The sequence below is a fragment of the Peromyscus maniculatus genome, chromosome 2 (assembly GCF_049852395.1).
Source record: "Peromyscus maniculatus bairdii isolate BWxNUB_F1_BW_parent chromosome 2, HU_Pman_BW_mat_3.1, whole genome shotgun sequence".
NCBI lineage: Eukaryota > Metazoa > Chordata > Mammalia > Rodentia > Cricetidae > Peromyscus > Peromyscus maniculatus.
Window position 1 is genome coordinate 37,410,481 of NC_134853.1, and position 22,083 is coordinate 37,432,563.

Sequence of the window (22,083 nt, forward strand, 5' to 3'; positions counted from 1 at the left end):
TAATAGTTGTTCAAATTGAATTATGTTCTTTTGTATAATGCACTTTTTGCAAACAAAAACATCTCACATTGTATAAAGTTAGCTTCCTGTATCCTTATGTGTTTCTTCTTTTGTTTTTCAAAAGCTAGATCTTTGTGGAAAAAAACACAATTGTTTAGCTTTCTCCCAGTTGTTGGCAGGTAGGTTTATAGTTTTTAAGTGGTCTTGTACATAAATCATTGTTTACCTCTCTGGTAATTTTCTTCAACTAAATTCTTATGTATAAAATGAATGGGCAGAAAGATAAATGCCTGTGTTTTCCTTAGCATGTCAGTCACATGGCCATTTGGACCTCTAGGAAAGACTCTTGGTGACCAAGTGGGACATGAGAGTGTCTGTATCTTAACCTCCAACATGACCCACATTGTTTATGCTTTTGCTTTCTCACCCATCGCTGTCATTGTTTCCCTGAACAGTCACCTTGGTGTCATTATTACATTTGCCATCAGTCTGGGACTGCTGATCTTCCCTGTTCCCCAAATCCAATTGTCCAACTTACTATTTTTACCCAAAAGACTAACTCAGAAGGTGCATGGTGCATGCTTTAACACCACAGCATTGGATGTGTGTGCATTGGTAGCATGCTTGGCTATTCAGAACCCATGTTTCTCCACCATATTCAGGATCATCACTATCATTGTTGTACCTTGACATTATAGGTTCATGTTAAGGTAGAAAAGGACTCACCTTAACTCTGTCCTGTTTATTCCCTGCATTGGGTTCCTTCCCACACTCCTGAGGTCTTAAGTGTCTCTACCATCACCCTTCTCCATACCCACTCTGAGCTTTGTTTATATATGTTTTTATAGCACTGGCTACTGAATGCAAGGTCTTACCCATGCTAGGCTACCACTGAGCTACATCCCAGCCCTCACCCTGCTCTTTAAAACCTTCATGGTAGCATGGCCTCAGGCTAAGACCCAGCCTCCACACACAGTCTCACTGCCCTGAGCCCTCTCATAGGCCAGGCCCCAGCCCAGGACTGCCCCCCTTGCTTGGGGTCTTACAACCTCGCCTGTGCCCCCTCCCAAAACAGTTTGCCTCGAAGCCCCCCAAGAGGAGGAGGAAGAGATAACCTAAGGTCTGATAAACCTATACCTCATTGGCTGCGATCACCTTGGTAATTCAGACCGCATACTTCTATCCACAGGCTGAAGCTGGCCCAGGTCATCCATCAGGTCCAGCAGTATTCCCCTTCATCGGGGACAACTATGAGGGCTGGGAGGACTCCATCCACCACAACCTTTCCTCTAACCCCTGCTTCCTTAAGGTGTCCAAAGACCATGTGAAGCCCAGGTTAAGGGCCTTCTGGGTGGTGGGCATGAGCCTGATCCCAGAGAAGTGCTGTGCCTTCAGAGCACTGCCCTGTGCCAGCAATGGCAGACCCAGGGCACACACAGCTTTTGACAAGGACCTGAGCCCCTTCGTGCTCCATGGCCAGCACTGTCAGCCTCCCAGGATTCCACAACCATCCAGGAAGGGTTTTCAGCATCAAGTTCCTGATAGAGGACCCTGAAATCAACATGGTCCTAGCATGCTGATCCAAAGGGCTATATACTATACCCCCTAACTCCTCTGAGAACCTTCTGTGGCCCCTCTGTTCCCTCCAGGACCTACAAGAGTAGAGGTGGGACTTTCCAGAGGAAATCATCAGGCCTTTCCCCCTTTCCTCATAGCAAGGCACCTAGCCCCTTCACTTATTTCAGGGTTCCCTAGATCCTGTTGGGATGTCCAGCAGATGGTGTGGAGACTCCCTGTGAGGACAGCTACCTACCTCTTACCCTTCTCATCCCCAATGTAATAATGCCCTTGACCATACTACCTCCCACCTCTTATCCACAGGCCCATTTTCAACCTTCTGGACAGTAGGTACTGAATCCCAAGATCAGCTCTGCAATTTAGATTTCCTCTTCCAGGGAGTACCACCCAACAAGAGCATCTATGATTTGTGCATATGTGTCAGCCACTCTTAGGTCCTGGTTGCCCTTGCTTCAGGCTGACTCCTCTCCTGGGACAGCCTATGATACTTCAGGGTAGGCTGGGACTGCTTCTCCTTCCCACCCATGGATACCAGAGTGATGGAGAATCAGAAGTAGGAACCTAGCCACAGCTATAAAACACCAGGTACAGCCTTGCTGAAAATCCACAACTTTAAGTGGGCTACTCCAGAAAGGGTTGTGCCTCTGCTAGGTATGATAGGCCTGGCCAATCATGGCTTCACCTCTCCCACATGTAGGGACTGAGTCTGGAGAAACAACGCTCAGCCTATAGAGTGGTGCTTCTTTTCTTGATCTTCTCAGGCCCCTGTGCCATCCATCTGTTCCTCTGTCACCATGCCTTCCTGTCTCTAGGATGGGGGAGGAAGAGGCAGAAATGAGTCTAGCCTAAAGTCTTGCCCTTGTTCAATTGCCTGGGAAGGAGTATCACCTTTTGGGGAAAGGGTTAGGAAATGAAAGACTGGAGCCTTACATGATTTGGGGGTGATAGAGGTAGGAGAAATAACAGTAATTTGCAACATTAAAAAATAAAATAAATCAACTTGCTAGTTTCCCAGGATCTATTAAATAAATTGCCATTCAGTGTCTTCACCTTACTAACTTTTGCTCAACTTATGTAAAATTCTACTGGCTACTACTGCTCCTCATTATAGGATGCGTCTCCTGTCTACTGTCGCTTACTGCCCACAATAGGCCAGTACAATTTGATCTATCTTGCTTTAGAGCTGAGGAACCTGAAGTTGAAAAAAAGCTGAACCTTTTACCCAGACCACAGTGTCCTGTTTGCCTCAGATGAGTTTGCTTTCACACACACCACCAAGTCTAGCTGCTGCTTCTGCTTTGGCCTTTCCAGCCTTACTTGACATTCCCTAAGACACCATTGCTCCCACCAAGGGAAGCTTCGTTCCTATCATGCTCAGCACACACCAGTTCTGGTCCTGTTCTACTGTACCTCCTCTCAGGAGCACCACCACCATCCCACACGTGTGCCATCTGTTCTTTCTGTGAATTTTCTTTGTACCTAACCTGTGTTTATTTTGTGGTGTTTTCTGTCTTCTGTTTTTGGTTGTCAATAAGGATAAGTCATCAGTGCCCCTTTGGCACACCTTCCTCTGTAGATTATAGAGTGTTGTGTTCCCAGTGACACTTTTAGACTTCACTGGGATGATAGGCATTGATTGATTTATCTCTAAGTTGCTTCTAGTATATTCCTTGGTACTTTTTGTGCAGGGGTCAGGGACTATCTGGTCCATTAAGGAAAAATGAACTTTCCAGTCATGACCACAAGGTGGCACAGTGACTACAGCTTCCTGGTATTCGTTGAGAATGGACCAAGACAAGGAAAAAGGCCTTATCTCCTTAAATGCTAGATATGCAATGGAAAGTCCAGAGAATTTCCAAATTTTCAATTCTCAGTCATTTGTAGAGACAACTGTTTTCTTCATCATCTGGTGGGCCAACAGGGTAGAAAGCCCTCCTTTTCCCCTTCCTCTTCCTATTGTTTATTTGTTCAAAAAATACTTGAGTGTAAAGAAATGAGCAGTAAAGAGCAAGATCCTTACTCTGATGGGGCTTATATTCTGTGACCATCCCTTGAGCCAACTGAAAACATTATGGATAGACCCAAGAGTTCCTTTGCTGCTTCATGTTACTTCTGAAGCCATTGTTTTCCGTCTTCCTCAAGCTGAATCAAACCATAGGTTTATATTTTTGTTCAGCATGCTAAAGAACCACCAATAAGTGTCTATCAATAACTAATTTTGGCTTATTCATAATTATCTCTTTTTCTGCTTCCCATTTATCCAGTTAGTCAAGAGTTATCGATGTGTTACTTACAACTTTAGAAACAAACAAAGTTACATCCAGAATTATTATGTATTCAGATATAAACATAGAAATGCTGAAGTCCACATAGCATTTCTTTATGATCAATGCCTGTAAAACTTTCAGAAGATAAAGAAGACCAGTAATGGGGCCAATATGTAAAGGTATTATAGGTTTGACATACACTATATTGGTATTAAAAATGACTTTTTGACAAGGTAAAGCTAATATAAACTTACTTAGTTAAAATTGCATCTAGTTTAGAAATGTCTTTTGCAAGGAGTAAAAATGATAAAAATATAATTTAGAAACACCAAATGTCACACATCATCTGTTTGAAAACTAGAAATTACTTTCTGGTAGAACAGCCCTCTTCATAGTAGAAGTCTTCATTGGAAATTCACACTTTTCTAATATTGGACCTCACCTCTCACTGTGACTTCCGTCCATACGTCACCTCCGCCAGCCTGAATGTGCTGGATGGGAGTTAACTCTACACAGCTCTGGCCATCTCTTGCCTTAGCCACAGGATAATCATGAGTAGTTAACCAGGATGTGGGGGTACAGGGAGGAGGATAATGGGCTTTGTCAGTGGTTCTCAACGTGGCAGTTTCGACCCCTTTGGAGGATGAATGACCTTTTCACAGGGGCCACCTAAGACCATCATGCATATCAAATATTTACATTGCAATTCATAACAGTAGCAAAATAACAGGTAAGTAGCAATGAAAATAATTTTATGGTTGGGGTTACCACAACATGTGGAACTGTATTAAAAGGTTCTAAACCTTAGGAAGGTTGAGAACCACTGGGCTATGTGAAAGAGAGGCACCTCAGGTGTATGTTTTAAAGGGCATAATAGTCCTCTCCCAGCCACAGCTAAGCTACAAGCAAGGGTAAGTTCATCTCTGAATAGGCAAAGCTGTTGCCCAAGTTGCCATTCCATTTCACTAAAAACAGTTTCTTTAGTTGTGATTTGGGTTTATCTGTGACTGCCATTATCATAAAACCCAAGATATACCCTGCCTGTTTACAGACATGGCGTCATAAGCATGCTACTTCACTAAATCCCACTTTACTCTTTGAGTGCATAAGCCTTTCATATGAAATGTTCTTTTTGTTTCTTTGTTGACTGTGATCAGTGTAAGAGCCTGTACTGGGAGAAGGGGGTATTGTGTGAATGTGTGTATGATACAGGAGAGAAGACACATACATGTATCTTGATACACATGTGAAGTCAGAGGACAGCTTTGTAGAGTTGATCCTCTGCTTCTACCTTTTACATGGTTTCCAGGGACTGAGCTCAGCAAACACCATTACCCACTGAGCCATCTCGTCCTGTACATTCCAGGACAAATTGTGGGACAGCACTGATTGCTGAGTAGAACACTGAATACAATAACTTGGTATATTGAGCCCCCAGGACTATGCTGAAGACTACATTAAGTTTTCCATGGCTGCCACCAATCATGATGATCTGAGTTCAATTCCCGAGACGCACGTGGTGAAAGGAGGGAGCCAGCCCCCACAAGCTGACCTCTGACCTCTACAAGTGCCACATACATACATACATACAATTTTTAGGAGAGAATAAACTGTCCAAAGTTACACTGGTCTGGTAGGAATGTTTGTTGGGGGCCGTCTTCAGGTAAGCTTTTAAAGGAGTGGTATGCAAAGGTGAATGCCAGGCATTCACTGTCTAAGATTATGAAATGACTCTCTGCAGCATGCCCCATATCACAGCAGGAAAAGGGCCAAGAGGTATGGAGCAAACTGAAGAGTTTTTGGGTGCTAGAAAGGGGCTGCCCTTAGCTGATGCAGCCCCAAGCTTTAGATTGGTGACTTTGATTATCACCTGTCAGCAAATGTAACAAAGTGAGTTTACAGTTTTATATTTTAAGAAACTTGTTCCTTTAAAGGAGGGGGGGGGGGGGAGTTAAGCTAGTTAGAAACCAGGAGGTAATGACCACTCAATTCTGTTTCAAAAAGCAACAAAGGCACATAAAGATTAGCTCATTCTCAATAGTCTGAGCATGGGGCCAGTATGCACATGTCAGGAGGAAGCTGGGCAGGTACCTATGTTTGGAGCAGTTTATAATTGATCAGGATAATTTTTAAATGTTCAGTGTCTGGTAACATGACCCCTTCAGCCATCTAATCACATAGCTCCAACTCTTACACTTTGCTTGAAATGTAACATATCTCCTGCGGTTACCTAGCCCTGTTTCTAATTCCTCCTACCTGAAATACCTGCTATGTATGACTCACACTTATTCTTTGGGTCACACCTGTCCTGGCTCTGGAATACCTGCCTGTGTATGGCTCATACTTGTTCTTTGGATTACGATTGTCCAGTCTCTGGTGTTAATTAAAGTAAAAAATGATAGAAGTCTAATGCAGAAACATCAAACGTTACATATTGTCTGTTTTAAAACTAGACAAAGATGCTCCTGGTGGAACATGTCTTCCAGTTAGTGTGGGATAGCTTTCCTTGGAAGGCTGTTGCTGATGAGCACACACATGCTTTAGGTCCTGCAATGAATGGGGCACAGTCTAAAGCCTATTGTAAGCTTAATGATTTTTAGTCCTGCAGGTTAAAAATTTATTTTTCAAATTTGTTTAAGTTAGCATACAAATTAATGGGTTTCACTGTGGCAGAAAAAGCTTTTATTACGCCTTATCTACCAAGCATCACCTTAGCCATTACATCAGCCTACACTGAGCACAATCGCCAAATGCAAAGCCAGTTTTGTAATGAGGTGTTGAACATCTCATGCCATTCATCAAATACTGAAAGTAAGGTCAGAAGGTTTGTATGGGTGCACCTTTGTACAAGTATAAAGTTAAAAAAAATCAAATTAAATGGCAGAAGTCCAAGACAACTAGTATTTAAAACAGCAGTGTAGAAACTGCACCTAGACTCAGCAACAGGCACTTCCTTGGTATTTAATAAATGGAACAGATCCTAAAACTATTTATTATCCACAGCTCTCAATTCCAGTTAGAGTATATTCCTGGACCCTTTAAATCATGTGGTATGATAGGCCGGTTCCTAAGCAACAGGTGAGCCACAGTGGCTCCTCCGAGTAGAACAGCTGAGAATGTGGCTCTAAATCCACTTGGATGTGTGTCCTTCCTACTCGGGGCTGAAGGCTTCTCACAGCTATACTGAATTTCCTCACATTGTCTCCCCCTCGGAATGGGAAGGAGATATTTTAGTCACTTTGAGCCATATCCTTGTAAAGATTCCAGATTGTCCATTCTTAGAGTGTTTTCTCTTGAGATTTCAGTGAATTCATCTCAAGATCTGTTTTTTCTCTTCATTGATATTTTCAGTACAAATACACCATTCTGTTTTCTCTTGGCTTTATTGAGGTGTAGTTTGTGTCTATAAAAGTAGACAGATGTGAAGCACCCAGTATACCATTTGGACCACTGTGAGGCCATCACTGCAGCTCATATTGAATGTTTCTACCATTCCTACTGGCTTATTTACAGTCTTTGTGATTGATCCTTCCCTGTCTACCTCCTGTCTTGTCATTGTAGTGTATTTCACATTTTTTAGACATCTGTTAATATGAATGGAACCATACAATATGTGCCTTTTCTGGCCTGGTTTGTTTCAACGAGCATAATTAACTATTTTGAGATTTATTCAAGTTTCTGCAAATATCTGTTGTTCATTCCTTATTGCTGCTTACTAGTGGATTGTGTCCACATTTGGTTTATATATAATTTTGACTATTAAAATAAAGCTGCTTTGGATATCCATGCACAAGTCTTTGTAAAGATGTATGCTTTTATCTCCTGTATAAGTAGATAGAAATGAAATGACTGTCACATGGCAGGTGCATGTTTGACTTTTTAAGAAACCACAAACAACTGTTCTCAACATGAATTGCATCATTGTTACCTTCTTTTCATTACGGGTGTGCCCACTTTGTGATACAGTTTCTGAGAGGCCTGTTGCACAATAACTGCCCAACCCAGTCAGCCGCCTAGGACCATGGTATGGTCATACTGTTACAATTTGCATTTTCCTGATAGCAGTGATGCCAGACATCTATTCATGTAGGGTTAGTTTTTGCCATTTGTATATTTTTCCTTTCTAAAACATAGTATTTTACTTTCAATTATCTGTGTTTATCTATGCAGGAGTATGTACATGTGAGTGCAGGTGCCCACAGAGGTCAAAAGAGGGCACAAGATCCCCTAGAGCTGGAGTTAGAGGTAGTTGTAAGCTACCTGATAATGGATATTGGGAACCAGACTTAGATTTTTTGCAAGAGCAGCAAGTGCTCTTAATGGCTGAGATATCTTTCCAGCACCCATTTATATATTTCATGAGGAAATACCTATTAATGTCTCTTATTCTTTTTGTTTATTTGTTTGTTTGGTTGGTTGGTGTGTGTGTGTGTTGTTTTTTGTTGTTGTTTTGTTTTGTTTTGTTCTTTTGTTTTTTGTTTTTTTCCTGTGACAGGGTTTCTTTGTGTTGTTTTGGTGCCAGTCCTGGATCTCGATCTGCAGACCAGGCTGGCCTCGAACTCACAGAGATCTACCTGGCTCTGCCTCCAGAGTGCTGTGATTAAAAGCATGTGCCACTACTGCCCAGCTGTTTGTTTTTTGAGACAGGGTTTCTCTGTGTAACAGTCCTGGCTGTCCTGAAACTTGCTCTGTAGACCAGGCTGGCCTCAAACTCCCAGAGATCTGCCTGCCTCTGCCTCTCGAGTTAAAGGGGTTAACCACCACCACCTGGCTTTATTATTATTATTATTCATTTTTAATTGAATTATTGCCATCTTCTAGAGTTTTGGAAGGTTTTTTTTGTAGATACAAGTTCTTTATCAGATAGACACTCCATAAAGTTTCTGTTTGTCCTCTAGCTCCCTAGCTTTTCCTATTCTTGGTGATGTCTTTTGAATATCATTTTTAACTTTTGCTGAAATCCACTACCAATTTGCTGTTTTAAGGTTTGTGCTTTTGTTGGTGTTGACAATTTCCTCCTCTTCACAGATAGTTTTATTTCTAATATTTTCTTCTAAAACTTTTATAACGGGTTTACAGAAACTAAATCTTATATTTCAGTCTGTGATCCAACCCAGAGTATAGTTCTGTATATGGTTTAAAGTATGACTCAGTTCATTTCTTAGTATATGGACATTAACTTTTCCAGTGGCATTTGTTGAAAACATAGTTTTTGGTAAAAATAAAATATGCTAATTATAAAAATAAGACATTTTGGTAATATAGAAGAATATTCAGTCTTTATCTTGCCAGTCTTTTATTTATAAGTTACCTAAGTACGTGAATGGGTCTGAGTGGGATGAGGTAGCTGGAAAGATGCCTTGGAGGTCAAGAGGCCATATTGCTCTTATAGAGAACCTGAGTTAAATTTCCAGCACCCACATTGGACAGCTGACAACTACTCATAGTAACTCTGGCTCGAGCAGGGAGCCTTGCTCTGGCCTCTGAGGACACTTGTATACACACACACACACACACACACACACACACACACACACACACACTTAAAAATAAAAATAAATATTAGAAATTAACATTTTTATGTTTTCCCATGTGACCTAATATATTCAATCTTTAGCTGCTTTTTTCCATATAATTTCATGATCTTAAACTTGGTAGGTTTTAATAACTGCATATTTATTCTGTCACATGGACACTGACTTCCATCCATTTTATTAAATATTATCAATTTTATTCTTAAAATATACTTTGACTCTATGCTTAAGTCAGAGAGAGAGAGAGAGAGAGAGAGAGAGAGAGAGAGAGCGCGCATTAACTTTCAAAATTAGTTTATCAAGTCTATGTATTTGGCTACATCAAGTCTATTGTATGTATCTTAAAGAACTTTATTTATTTCCACGTGTATTCCAGGAAAGATTCAACAGTTTAGTCTTCCACCAGCAGTAACTAAGAGATTGAGTCCTTTGTACCAAGTTCTGTTTATTGTTTTATAAAACTGGAGGATGTCCTGGCTCACCCTGTTCTTCCTCTGTCTACTACCTTGTTCTTTATTGTTAAGCTACAAACAGGACCCTTCTGTTCAGCCCTGGCCAACATGAGGAAACTGAGTTTCTTCATTCTGGGACAAGAAAAGCTCTGCAGATGGATGTATCTACCCCCATGTCAGTATAGAGAAGCCAGTTTTCTTACTCCAAACCAGTACTGCTGGTCTTCTCCCATTCTCATTCCACAACTCCTTCCCTATATTTTGATCACATTCAGACACATACCCAGCCTCCTGATCTTTTTACTGACTCTTCCTCCTTTTCCTCCCTCTCCTCCCCTCCTGGGATGGTTAGTGTTGGTTATTAACAAGACCTGAATCACCCAGGAAACAAGCATGGGGCACACCTGTGAGGGGTTATCTACCCTCTGGGCAGTGAGGAATCATGTTGTTTGGGTTAACTGAGGTGGGAAGAGCATCCTAAAAGTGGATGACACCATTCCCTGGCTTGGGTCTCAGAGTATATAAAGAGCAGGAATGTATGTACAGCATGCATGGCCAACTGCCTCCTCCCTGGGGGTGCAGTGGGACCAACCTTTTCCAGCTCCTGCTGCCATGACACCCCCATGGGATGGACTGTACCTTCAAACTATGACCTAGATAAACCAGCCTTAAGTTGTACTGTCAAGGTAGTTTATCACAGCAATAGAAAGGAGCTTAAACATCTTCCTCCCTTTAGTTTCCTATCCCCTTCTCTCTCCTCCTTCCTCACCCTTCTTGCCCCTCTCCCCTTCCTTCTTCTTCTTTTCCCTCTCTTCTCTCCTCTTCCCCCTCCCTTCCTGCCCTATCTCCCCACTCTTGTTGTTAAATGCTCCCTTGTTGTTAAATGCTATGAAAGAAGTTCTTAGATGCCATGAAAGAAAACATCATCTTCCCGGAAGCCCTTCACCACCAAGCAGCCAGTCTTCTTTCCCGCTTCCTTGCTGCCCCTCCTCCCATTATTTACCCCCCTCCCCTGCTGCCCATATTTCTTATTGCTAACGTGAGTGTCCTTCTCCCCAAATGGCTATTGCTTGACAATGTTGGAGTTGTTCTATAGCTCTTAATACCCTCATTTTCTAGTTTTACCACCTTTTCCTTTCTTCCTTGTGAAATTCTGTGGTTTTATCTCCTAGTGGTAGCCATTGGGGTCCGGTTGGTTGCCTATGTCTGAGTGCAGGCTGCACTGCCTCGGACTCCCCTCTTACTTATCTTACTGCTTTGAGAATGCTGACACAGAAGTAGTCTTTCTTCTGGGGAATGACCTTTTTGCTGGTTGTCACCTTGTCTTTGAGCTGCTACTCTGGTCACAGCTTTCATTCAAGAGAACACCCTCTCCTCTCCTCCTGCCTTCCCAAGTATTTGTTGTTCATAGTGCTTCCATTGTGTCCACGTTTTTCCAAAGTCCCTGATTCTTTCATTAGTACATGCATGTGGACATTTCCACAGCCTTGGTGCTTGGTCCTTGGAAAATGTGTAAGCAACATTACACTACAACCAGAGGTCATCTTAGAATCCAGTGACTGGTGGTTCCAACCTGTCAATCCCCAAATACACATACTTTTTTTTTTTTGAGGGGAGGCAGGGCGATGGTTCCTAAGGGAATATTCTTCAAGGCAAGTCATGAAAAAATGAATAGTATTCTTTTCTTCCTGGGACTTCCTGTGGCACTTGTACTATATACTATTGTTTCTCACTGATCTCACCAGTGCCACCTCATGGCAATTTGCACACTCCTACAGAACAGAAATCATGTCTGTTAGTACCCAGGTAGATCAGATCAGTACTGTGTATAATGGGTGTTGGTAATATTTACTACATCAGTATCAAATACTCATCTTAATGGAGTGGTAACTGTAGAACTGGGCATTGGCTCTTATTTCCAGATAGGAAGCAGATGATTTTCTATGTAGAATTTGGGGCCTCCCTTTTCTGTCTTGATTATGCTCCTAGAGGTCTGTCGGTCTTCATAATTTGCAATCATGACGTACCAAGGCTGACTGCACAGGTGGTGTACTTGATTTTTCTTCCTATATTGTTGAAGGAGGGTCTGGCCTGAGGAAGGAGCGTGTATCCTTGTTCTGCCTCCACCCCTGGCCATCAGCAGTCCTTTGTGAGCTCACTCACGGGACATGATTCTTCCTTAGTCTGTGCTCACAACAAGAAAGGTGGGACAAAAGGTTTTTGACAAAGATATGGAGAAGAGTGGATATCTTCAGAATATCCACAGAAAAAGAAAATACATGATCAATTTGAAAAATACCAGCAAACTTATAATATAGATGAATGAAACACAAATAATCTAGATAACTGTGGTTCAAAGGTAACTAAATAAGTTATAGCTACTCATTTGTTTACTTTTTACTTTCCAATATATTTTTGTTTTACATTTGCTTTTGGCAGGATTTAAGATTGATCCTCCCCCACAATAAAGTACAAAGAATAAGTGATAATGAAAGAAAAATAATCTGGTTGGTATGCCGTTAACCAGATGAACCTGACTTTTGAAATTTCAAACTAATTCTTCTTTTCTTCCTAGGTTGCCTCTCGGTGCTGCCTTGGTGGGATTGGGCACCCAGAATGCTTCACTCTATGATGGTCTATTAATAAGGTGGCCTTGCTAGAGTTTGGAACAGGGACTCAGGTAGGTGGCTTTTATCATTATATGGCATGATTTTCAAAGTCATCATTTATTCCCTGTCCTTAATTAAGTAAGCTAATAGTAAAAGCTTTGAAAAGCATGCCACATAATAAGCATGCCACTTAGGATCTTAGGGCTTACAGTATACATTGTGATCTGCAGGACTTCAGTAAACCTGTGGCAAATAAAAGGCAAAGAACAGCTTTCTTGCTTCAGAATGCATTGCCTCTGTACAACATGATTGTTTCTCCTCTCAGAGAGCCCATAGATGAGTAAACTACCCTGCAGAAACACTGTGCACTCCATCTCCTGAGAAGCTCTTATAAACTGTGGGCAGGTGGAGAAGCAGATTAGGTCTGCTCCCCGGAATGGAGCAACTGCTAGAGAGTACAGAGCCCAGTGTGAGACCAGAGCCACTTCCTACCATTGTTGGGAAGAGGACACATGAAGGTATCTAGATTTCCCAACTGTAGTTATACCTCAGTGGCACAGAATCAAGGTATAGCAATATTTGGAAACCCAAGCACATGTGGATTTCAGCCAGGTAAGTCTGTCAGCAGGACCTTAAGCACAAGGCTGTAGTTTAGAGGCCAGGACCCCATAGCTCCAGGATAAGGAGCCTGGAAAAGACAAAAGTGATTACTCAACGGGCTCAAACTCCTAAGCTGGTCATCTATGGCTGACATGCCCCCTGGGGAAACTGGGCTTTCAGAAACATGAGAAGAATTAACAATCAATCAAATTAAAGAAGCATTAATCTTAATAACAATGTTCTATGGAGAATAAACCCTTAAGATTGAGTTAGCATAAAATTTTAGCCATCTCTACACTGCAGCTATTTTTAATAAAATTGTTAATAATTATTTTAGTTTTGTGGGGTTATCTTTTAAACTTATTAATGAAGGTATTTTTATTTTTATTGGTAATGATAGGGGCTTTTTAGTTTTTATTTTTTGAAAATTTGTACATGTATACAGTGTATCATATCTACCTACCACCCCCAATTCCAGTTCCTCCTAGGACTTTGAATCACATCTCCCTCCCTAACTCATGTCCTCCTTTTAGAATTATTTGTTATAATTCTAACTCCACTAAGTCCAATTAGTGTAGTATTTTTAGTATCTAGAAAAAGGAAAAATACTTAATTTTTCTGAACCACACTCCATGCAAATTTTACTTTTTTTGACTTTCCTGTATTGTAATCAGTTAATTTTTTTCTCTCATATTTTCAGTGTCATCTGTAGAGACCCACAGAGGTTTCCTAGTGAGAACTTACTCAGGGTCCAAGAATCTGAGCTTGCTTTACCCAGCAGGGCTGCATAAGGGGATGATTTGATCGTGGGCGTGGTTGCCAGGTGTTTGGAAGGGTGTACATTTGGCTGTGCGGTGTGCTTTGATCTAGTAATGGGAGGTCCTTTGTCTCACCCTTTGGCATTGTTATAAAAAGCCCTTTTGAAGAGGCAGAAGAGGCCATTGGGTATTGACCCAGGTCCTCCCAAAGCTATCCTGTGTTTCTGTCTTTCCTCTCATCATCTAGGTCTCTTTCTACCTAATATTTTCTTATCTCCCTCTCCTCCTCATAGAAACCCTGGAAAAGGTGGGAGCCGGCCTCCCATAGTCATTCTCATATCTTAACCTTACATGAAGATTATTCTTTGTAAAAGGATTTGGAATTTTGCTTTAAATAATTTTTCTTACTGTAAGACTCTCATTTATTTCCAAACAGTGCATCATGATCAGTACAGGGCACATGTGCTTATGGGGTTACTAGGACAGAACATGTGAGGACAGATTCTGGAATGCCCACCATTTAATCTCCAAGCCTGTCTAGTCTGAATGAATAGCATGTGCCTGAGTCCTCTGCTTTCACTTTGTCTCATCAGGGCTACCTGCTGAGATGCAGAAGTAGTATGGCTCTCCAATGGCCCATATCCATCCTGGGCACATCAAGCTGTCCCTTCTGCCAGAGCACACTAACCATTTAACTGCATTAAGTTTTCTCTGGTCCTGCTTTACAACTGGTTGATATTTCCAGAGCTCACAACATGCTTGCCTGGTTGCTCTGATTCTTGAAGTCCCATTACCAGGAACTAAAGTTCTTCTCAACAAATATTTATCAGATAGAGCCAGGTAATAGTGGCACACACCTTTAATCCAGCAGAGGCAGGTGTATCTCTGTGAGTTCGAGAAACCCTGTCACACAAAAAACCCAAATTAATAAAATTTATCAGATGACTACAGCATGCTAGGTCTCTTGACATGTTCCCTAAAACTAATCCTGTTTACCTCAGAGATGTGGGAATAAAGAGAAGTCTTGTTCCTAGGTGTGACTTTTAACCTTGATAGTCACACAGTGTAGCACATGGCCAACAGGCAGGTGGCAGGTACAGAGCTTTCCCTGAGGACTGGGTTCTGTGTCCATGAATTTTTCCTGTTCCTTGAGCATCAGCATGCAGCTTGGGCAGTATTTATACCTCTTCATACAGCACAGGCCTACATTTACAGTGCATGCTACTTTGAGATAGCTTAAAACTGATTTTCCACATGAACTTTTGTAAATAAGATTTTACTTAGCACTTTTCTTACATTCCATCTGAATGCCACCTTTTCCTGAGCTTATCTACAGATTTGGTGTGAGTGCCTGAGAGTTCAGATATGAAACCTAGGTTCTGTTTCTGGGATTTGAATTGCATTGGGTAACTACTCATTCTAGACAGCATACTCTAAATGTTTAAGGACAGCAGGGTGCGAATGGTAGTCGATCAGTACCCACCCCAGCAACTCGTGCAGTTAGTGGTGGTAAGAATGAGCTCATCACGTCAGGAAAGTGACCTGTGGGTCACCTCCTTTCTAGTGTAGCTGCCTGGCAAATATGGAAATGTTTCGTGCATTTTTAGAAGCCCAGAAAATCCTCTTAAAAATAGTTACTAGTATTGACTAAACACTCTTTCTTTGCATTGTTGTAATTGCAGTTATCTGCTCCTCCTGCTCTCCGTTATCACTTCTTCTTTCACAATTCTTTTGTTTCCCGTTTGCAAGTACTAATTTTCCTACACAAAGTGAGAAATACCTAGTATACTCTGTATGTCTTGGTTTTCATTTTCATAAAGATGTGCAGTCATAGAGGATCTCCCATGCACGTAAGACATACATGCTGATCCGGTGTTGCAGCCCATTAATCCTCTTTAATTCAGTGGGCTTTTTGCTCCATAATATAAATAACCAAGACAAGTATTTGTGAATTAAAAATCACATTTGTTTGACTTCCCCATGTTCCTGGATGGCTGGTGTTCTGTGTGGGCCCTCTAGAGCATGTGTAAGCAGAAAGCAAGCATTGAAGACTAGTGGTAGAGTTTCTGGGGACTTTGGGGTGCCAAGTTTGAAACCTGGACATTTCCCTACCTGTCCTTAAAAAACAAAAAGATAAGCCATTGAAGTTTTTGCTCTATATTAAATATAAGATGCTTCTAGATATAATGAGGGCTAATTTTGTGGTAGAGTTGAAAAAGATTATCGTAGAACTACATTTTAACATTTTGACAAGTTACTCAAAAAATCAAATGTAGAAAATTTTCAAAAGGCATCCTCAATTTTACTGATTACTTAACTGTTAACCTAATGTAGAATAAGTGCTGTGATTTTGCTCAAGTCTCAGTGCTGAGTTCTTGAGAACCCAGAATTCAGGTGAGTTAAATATGTACATTAGCTCTGCTTCCTGCTTTGCAGGGCTTTCTGCTCCTCTGTTCTCTGTAGATATAATTAACTCCACCCAAGTGTCTCACCATCTTTTCTACTTCAGGCCAGGTAGCACAGGTACCAGGCATGTTTTCACTCTAGGAATTTTTATTAAGAGTGGGACTGGATTGATGCTGTCTTCACATGCCAGTTAGTTCTGTAAGAATATCATCAGTCAGATCATGCTGGCAAAATGAATGTTTTGAACAGCTTTTAAATTACTGTAAGTGCTAGTATTTATCTTGGACTGGAATATGTATTTGCTGTCTTCTGTCTGCTATGATGATGAGCAAGCCTTCAGGTCGTAATGTTAGTGGTAAGCACTTACCCTGTTTTAATCTTTCTTGTTCATTCAACAGTTACTTTACTGTCATTTATGGGAAACGCAGTGAATAAAACTGGCCTGACCCTGCCCCGAGCTGCCTACAGTTGATTGTTCATTCTCTGAAGGTCTTTTTTGTTTGTTTGATTGATTTTTGCATTTGTTTTCTCTTTTTAATTTTAAATTTTTTTGACAGTTTAATATATGTATAGAATGCATTTTGATCATACTCACCCCATTACCCTGTCTTAAGTCTTTGTAATTGCAAGATTGTTTTTTATTCTTCACTAGCAAGGGACTCTGTAGACTGAAAGCTGACTGATAAAAATTTCCAAGTTATACAGGATTAATGACGTTTTGAAGCAATGTTCCAAATACAGTGGTATGCCTCCTTCAAAATTGTATTCAGTTGTGTAATCTAGTTCATCTCCTTCATATTATTCAAGATTTTATTAGTGTTTCATACGTATAAAGTTTTAACACTACAAAGTTTCCTGTTGTGATCGACCCTATTTATTCCTTATGGAAAATGTTTTAAACACATGTTGACATCTTTCTGAATTGTGAACTAATGGTTTGTTATGATTAGTATAAGTGATAGCAAAAGTTTGATGACTAATAGTATCTGCTCTTAGCAAAATCTACTTGACTTTTTTAAATGAAAAAATTATTAATGCAGGTAAGTGTCACTCAAGCTTCGTAACTTTTAACAAAGCAACTCTCAGAACCATGGGATTTAAAATACAAACACTGTTTTGACATCTCATAGAAATCAATTTCAGTAAGCCCTTTGATGTATGATTTGTTTGCTTCTTATTTTTCTTCATGAGCCACTGTTTCCTACGAATAAAATAAAACATAAGAAGATGAACCTTTGTGACCAAGCATATAATCTTTCCCCTGACTACTGCTACTATTGAATGCAGAATTGCCTTTGGAGGGGGTAGAGGAAGTGTGTCTGCTGAGGCTGAGGTTGTGTTCTGAAATGTTTTACTACCCAGCGTAGCATGAGTAGATGTATTCTCCACCTTCTTTTACAATTCCTCAGACAAAGGCAGAGGAATTTTCATCATTTCAAATAATGTAACTAATGTTTGATAAATTATTTTAACTAGAAAAAAAACATGATTATAAGGGTTTTTTTTTTCTTTACAGACTTTTTAGAGCAGTAATAATACTACCACTTTTCCACCCCTTGGGCCCATAAAAGAGAATACACCAATCAGTTTAGTTAACATTTTAGTTAGGAGTGCATATATATATATATATATATATATATATATATATATATATATATATGCTGTATTTATTTTTTATGTTTATTCTGTCCAATAATTCTAATCAACTCTTGATTTCCTTTGTTTGAGAAAATAATGAGCAGTTCTTTGAAATTATTTGTCAACTAATAAAAATTCAAAGTAGGGTAAAATTTAAAGAAATTAACTAAACTTAGGAGTTATATTTTAAGATAAACTAAATTACCATAGTAACTTTATTTATTTATAATTTTATTTCTGGATATAAGATATAGATAATGGAGGTAATTTGTAGACAGTTATATTTGTGGGCTGTTTGAAATACTTAGCTACTAAAGCATTTCTGTTATAAAATGCCACTACACAATTAAGCGTAACTAGAATTTTATGAAAATGTTTAGAAGGCAGTAAAATTTATAACAAAAAGTACACAGATTTATTATTTGCTAGTCAACTTTGGTTTTAGATTTAATTCTACTCAAATCACGCACTCAAAAATGCTAATTATTTTAATGATTAATTAAAGTACTTAAAATTTTACCTTGCAAATTGTCTTTTAATTTTTTTTATTAATTCATCCTTTTGGAAATTTTATTTGGCAGTTCTCATAGGGAAAAGGTAGCACTGACCTTTCTGAACTCTTAAATATAATGACAGGATGTATCTACATGCAGGCGAGCTCACTGTCTTGCCCTATCAAAGACCATAGTAGAATAGAAGTCTGACCATACAGACACCATCACATAGTGTGGCAATCTTGGGTCATTGATTGCAGGGACAGGATAAAGATGTAAAGACTCTATTTAAAAAGTATTTACATCATTCAGATAATAGTACATAAAATGATCTTTTATATTCATAATTACCACACCAAATACTCAGTGTGTGTCCTGGGCAAGTAAGTATTGACAAAACTAATTTTGCTATTTTGCAATTTCGATGTTCTTTCACTTATGCATGTCCTATGCCTTATAAAAATGGGGCTTTTGCTTGAACTATTAAAGATATCTTTATTTGTCTAAAAATTTATTTTTCATTTAAATAATGAGGATAATACTGGTTTCTTATATACCCTTAGTAATTTTGTAATGATGCTTGAATGTCCTCTATTAAATATTTTTTTTGTATATCATCTTTACATATCATGGAATTCTGAAAGTATGTGAAGATTTTAAGAAATATTAGCTTGTTATACAACTTTGAAAATTTTTTAACCTAACCTGTCATTGACATATCCTTTTGTTACTGGTTTTTAAGTATTTGATTTTTATTATACCTCTCAAATTCTTCTAATTAATACTTCTGTGTACTTAATTAAAAATAATCACAGCTTACTAACCACCTTTGCCTTATATTCTTTAATAAATGTAGGTCTTTTTTACTTTATACCATTGTTATTCTTGCCTTTTCTTTCATTCATAAATATTAACACAGTTTGTATCTGTGCTGTCAGTCTGCTGAAGACCTTGCTATTAACAGACATCTTTAAGATATCTTAAGGTTTTTCAGCAATGGTCTTATGCAACAAATATTGCCTTTTCCCTGATACCTGCCTCCTATAGCAAACCTATATTTAACTTGACTCATATGTACCTGGAACCTGAACAGCAGAGTGGTTGCTACATTCCAGCCATCTTTACACCATTCTTTAGTTTAAATTGGCATTTCTGCAAATAGAAGTGTGATTCTAAGAAGCCGTAGTCACAAGTGTGGGCAGTGTGGGTGGCAGTGCTGAGATCAGGTTTCCAGAGGCACTCTCCTGGAAGAAACTAAGTTTGTGTCTTCCATTATATTAAGCTTAATGAATCTTCACCAGTTTTGTTTAGAGTCAGTAACCTTAATAGCCATTTCTTTGGGTTAGATTTCTTTTTTATTAACAAGTGGGGAATCATTCAGCATCACAAATTGGCATTTTTTTCTAGGTAATACTATTTTTTTTATTTGTGCATTTATTTGGTCATGTAAAGTGTGCTTACAACTAATCAAAATAAGCAGTTGGTGGGAATTAACGCACGACTCAGCAGCGTGGAATGGAGCATGCGCTATGAAATTGCAGTTCATTCATGCTTTATTTTCTGTCCTTTATACTCTAGTTTCATTTATACTAGAATCCATTCATTTTTTACTTCTTCATAGATTGGCCAAAATGGGAAGGGCTGGATTCTGCTCTCTTCCACGAAGAGTTAATGGAACTGGCTAAGATCAAAGTCTGAGGCTTTTTCCATCCTTAATCAGGTATGCATTGAACAAAAATCACTAGTTCTGTGCATGTGCCTTTAAAGTATTTGGTTGATAAATATATTGTTAATATAATTTCTATTTGATACTAAGTTTGCAACTTTATATTTATCCTAAAATTTTAAGTGTACCTATGATAAGTAATTTGAATTTTTTAATGGATTAAAATATAAAAGCATTATCAGCCATGAAAATTTTCAGCTGGTCTTAGAAAAGTGTAATATTTGGTATCAGTGCAATTCCTCATTGCTCAGTATGTACATCTAGAAACATCCATTTGTTACTTCATATTGAGTATCGTCAATTTACTATGATAATGCTTGTGTGTGGTTTCATGATGCCCTTTTAATGTTTTGACAGGGAGGGGTTACATTAAAGTTGCTTTTCTCTTCTGGAATTCTCAGCATCACAACTGTGTTGTTACAGTGGTAATTATGACCAGTTTTCAGACCTAATTAGACACCTTGCATTCCCTTTTTATTCTGCAGTTGGAAAATGATTGTCTTGTTCATAGTCTTATAGTTTCATAGGTCTATGAAAGCATCAAGTGAGGAAATCACAATGAAAATTAAGGCTTTATACTAATTTACTGTCATTACTAGTCTTCAGAGTAGCTATTTACATCTAATGTGGAGGAAGGCAAAGCATCTGTCCTTTGAATGAGCTCATAACAGGAAAAGAACAAGTCTTTGAACTTCAGAAAATCCACAGCCATAGCTAACAGCTGCATCCGTGCTATGATGTCAGAGCTAACAGCTGCATCCATGTTGTGATGTCAGAGCTAACAGCTGTATCCATGTTGTGATGTCAGAGCTAACAGCTGCATCCATGCAATGATGTCAGCACTAACAACTGCATCCATGCAGTGATGTCAGAGATAACAGCTGCATCAGTGCTGTGATGTCAGAGATAATAGCTGCATCAATACTGTGATGTCAGAGCTAACAGCTGCATCTATGCAATGATGTCAGAGCTAACAACTGCATCAATACTGTGATGTCAGAGCTAACACCTATAGCCATGCTATGGTATCAAAACATCTGCATCAGTGCTGTGATACCAAAGCTAACAGCTGCATCCTTGCTGTGGTATCAGAGCTAACAGCTGCATCATTATTGTGATACTGGTTGCATCATATTAATATCATTTGTTAACTTCAAGAGGAACTTGCTGATACTTAGAAAAATGCAAAGGCCTATATCTGTCTTAAAAAGAAGAAACTGTGTGCTTAGCTTGCCTGAATTCTGTATTGCTTTAGTCAAAATAATGGCTCACTGCTGTTTAGTCTTCTACGGACAGCCTCTGTGCTAAAATACAAAAAGATGTGACAGACACTTACGTGTTACCAGATGTGGGTGTTTAGAATTCCTGAAAAAATTTAACTGGAATCTGTGAAAGTGAGTGTAACACACCAAATTATGTAAAGGCATGTGTCAATTTAATACCAAAACACAGGTGAGATAAGGAAGTTGTTTCTTTTCTTTAAAATATACAAGAGAATGACAAATTCTTTTAGCTATGTTTAATAATCAGATCCTTTTAAAAGACGTGACAGATGCTACCATTCTGTGGTCTCTTAGAAGAACCCTTCTAAATTACCGTAAGAAACCTTGAGGAAACCTTTGACTCAGTGGTTCTCAACCTGTGGGTCACAACCCTACCAGTGTCACATATCAGATATTTACCTTATAGTTCATAGTAGTAGCAAAATTGTAATTCTACAGTAGCAATAAAATAATTTTATGGTTGGGGTCACCACAACATGAGGAACTGTATTAAAGGGTCGTGGCATTAGGGAGGTTAAGAACCACTGATTTAACTTACATCGTAGTAAAGTCTTTGAGGAGTTGATTTTCCTACTCTGAGAAATAGAGTTAATTATATTAACTATTTCTTATCTATGGAGGTTTCTATTTAGTTTTAATTATTTCGTTTAAACTTAACGTCATACTCTTTGTTACACAACATATACTTCATTTTTTTCTCACAGCACTGGTAATGAATTGAAACTCAGAGTGAAACAC

General features: G+C 39.2%; 1 protein-coding gene and 1 pseudogene across 8 annotated transcripts in view; both read left to right on the forward strand.

The window, feature by feature from the left end:
- Plag1 (PLAG1 zinc finger) overlaps positions 1-22,083 on the forward strand; it is a 44,044-nt gene that overhangs the window by 14,138 nt on the left and 7,823 nt on the right. For 3 of the 8 annotated variants that reach the window (XM_015986284.3, XM_076563954.1, XM_015986287.3), the window contains exons 2-3: positions 12,407-12,511; positions 19,958-20,056. The gene's annotated coding sequence lies outside the window, so the exon portion shown is untranslated. The other 5 variants (XM_076563952.1, XM_076563955.1, XM_076563953.1 and 2 more) reach the window with 3 other exon arrangements.
- On the forward strand, positions 942-1,580 carry LOC121827110 (forkhead box protein H1 pseudogene; annotated as a pseudogene).